Source organism: Schistocerca serialis, chromosome 2 (genome assembly GCF_023864345.2).
Source record: "Schistocerca serialis cubense isolate TAMUIC-IGC-003099 chromosome 2, iqSchSeri2.2, whole genome shotgun sequence".
NCBI lineage: Eukaryota > Metazoa > Arthropoda > Insecta > Orthoptera > Acrididae > Schistocerca > Schistocerca serialis.
The window spans coordinates 181841609-181844383 of NC_064639.1; the positions used below are offsets into that span (position 1 = coordinate 181841609).

Here is a 2775-nt window from a genome sequence, read left to right on the forward strand (position 1 = left end):
TACTAGACCGGTCCCCAATTTTGGCCCCAAAAAAATACAATACACAAGCAGTTCAAATACTCCAGAATGAGATTTTCACTCTGCAGCGGAGTGTGTGCTGTTATGAAACTTCCTGGCAGATTAAAACTGTATGCCGGACCGAGACTCGAACTCGGGACCTTTGCCTTCCGCGGGCAAGTGCTCTACCATTTTTTTTTATCTCATTTTGTTCGCTCTCGTTCGTTTCATCTGTTCGGTGCGGACGTCGCAAGACACCCGTTTCAGTTCGTCGTTGATCCATTAACTCAGTTTTTTTATTACAGAGGGCAGCTAACCCTCTGACCGAACACGCTGAGTTACCGTGCCGGCGACCAACTGAGTTACCCAAGCACGACTCACGCCCCGTCCTCACAGCTTTACTTCTGCCAGTACCTCGTCTCCTACCTTCCAAACTTTACAGAGCTTCTCGCAGGAGAGCTTCTGTAAAGTTTGGAAGATAGGAGACGAGGTACTGGCAGAAGTACAGCTGTGAGGACGGGGCGTGAGTCGTGCTTGGGTAGCTCAGTTGGTAGAGCACTTGCCCGCGTAAGGCAAAGGTCCCGAGTTCGAGTCTCGGTCCGGCATACAGTTTTAATCTGTCAGGAAGTTTCAGTTCAAATACTGTCCTGAACAGAAAAAAGCTCACACAGTCCAATGGCATCTGGCGCACACACCTTTCTTGTCGACTGGGGGACCAGGAAGGGCATCAGGCCCCAAACTGAAATAAAATATATTTTCCGAAACTATGAGTAAAGTGGAACCCAAAAGCTATACGGGCTAAACGCTGAGTAAAGAAAAAGAAAATGAAGATGGCTTGCAACAAAAGCCAAAATTGCCATGAAATGTACAACACGTCTAAGAAGGAGAAACGACTATCAGCACGTGGCGGCATGATTTTGGCCCTTAGGGACCACGGTTCATTGGACAAAGATATTTCTGCTCATTTGTTTGCGGGAACAAAGGTGTCCATACTCATGTCTCCATTTCACCTTAACTGCCTTCTCCTTTAACCATCTCATTAACAACGCACTCTTCCTTCATCAACTTTGCATCTACATCCACATCAACATTCTAGAAGCCACCTGAAGGTGTGTGGCGGTGTGTACTCCTGCTACCACTGACTGATCCTGAAATGAATTCACAAACTGTGATTATGGTATCACCACAGCCATGCAATTTACTGGAAACAAATGAAAAATTGTGCCAGACTTCGACTCGAACCCGCATTTCCCGCTTTAAGCGAGCAGTCGTCTTAACCGGTCTGGCACAAATTTTTCATTTGTTTCTAGTAAAGTGTATAGTTGAGGTGGTAACGTATTCAGAATTTGCGAATACATTTCCTGTCTTAAAACGGCTATAAATCCTCAAAGAACTTTGCACTGTCCAATACAGAAGCTATACTAATATACTATCTAGTCTCTTCTCCCTGTTCCATTCGCTCTAATTTCTTGAAATCCTCGTCATGCTCATTTCGCGAGATGCACGAGCGAGGAAACAATATGTTGTCCGACTCTTCCCGCAAAGTACTCCCTCGAAATTTCAACAGTAACCAACGTGATTTACTGCTCACCACGTGCAGTCATCTTCGCACCCCCTGCCTCCTCCCCTTTTCCATCATCAACTACCGCTCTAGTCGGACCACTACTTCATTCCAGTTCCATATTGAAGGGACAGATATGAACGTAAAACAACGTAATATATATCATGACAAACCACATCAGACAAAAAAAAATAAATCTGACCTCCAGCTCCGCGCCAACAGGCCACGAATGCCCAACGGTACTGACCAGCCGCCGTGTCTTCCCAAAGGCGTCATTGGTTTCGGATATGGCGGGACACATGGTCAGCACACCGCTCTCCCGCCCGTATGTCAGTTTACGAGACCAGAGCCGCTACTTCCCGAACAAGCTCTTCAGTTTGCCTCACAAGGGCTGACTGCACTCTGCTTGCCAACAGCACTCGGCAGACCGGAAGGTCATTTATCCAAGTTCTAGCCCAGCCCGACAGCACTTAACTTCGGTGATCTGACGGGAAGCGGTGTAACCACTGCGGCAAGACCGTTAGCCACATCAGACAAACCAGATGAAAATAAAATTTTTAGATGAAGTGAAAACCAAAACTAGTGACTAAGTTGGAAACACTACACACATGCTGAGAATGTTTAACTTTGCTGGGCCTATTCTCTTTGAAGTGGGGCAGACGACTGGATTATCGCCGGCCGCGGTGGCCGAGTGGTTCTAGGCGGTTCAGTCCGGAACCGAGCGACTGCTACGCTCGCAGGTTCGAATCCTGCCTCGGGCATGGATGTGTCTGATGTCCTTAGGTTAGTTAGGTTTAAGTAGTTCTAAGTTCTAGGGGACTGATGACCTTGGATGTTACGTCCCATAGTGCTCAGAGCCATTTGAACCATTTGGCTGGATTATCGGCAACACACATGGCATACTTACGCCACAAAGTGCTTAGGTCTTGTCGTCTCTCAGGGGCATAATCGACACAAAAGGGAAGCATCAGGAAAGATTTTGTCTCTAACAAAATTGTTTCACGTGGCGTGATGTATCACACCTAGACGTTTGATGCAAAGAGTTTGAAGCCCTGTGTAGAAAGTGTTGTTGAAGTAATGACTGCAGTTTCATTCAGGTTTTTTTTTGCTTCCACGAACACTAGTGATGCTATATTTTGTCGTAATTCACGTGAAAAAGTGTGTAGTGCTAAAAGCCAAAGTGAAATAGGGGGAAAAACATCAATGTCAATGACACC

The 2775-nt window shown here is 46.4% G+C and overlaps 1 non-coding gene across 1 annotated transcript; it reads left to right on the forward strand.

Annotated features, from left to right (window-relative positions):
• Positions 1-528: 528 nt before the first annotated feature.
• On the forward strand, positions 529-603 carry Trnat-cgu (transfer RNA threonine (anticodon CGU)). Its single transcript has one exon. It is a non-coding gene; the product is annotated as a tRNA-Thr (tRNA).
• The last annotated feature ends 2172 nt before the right edge of the window (positions 604-2775 follow it).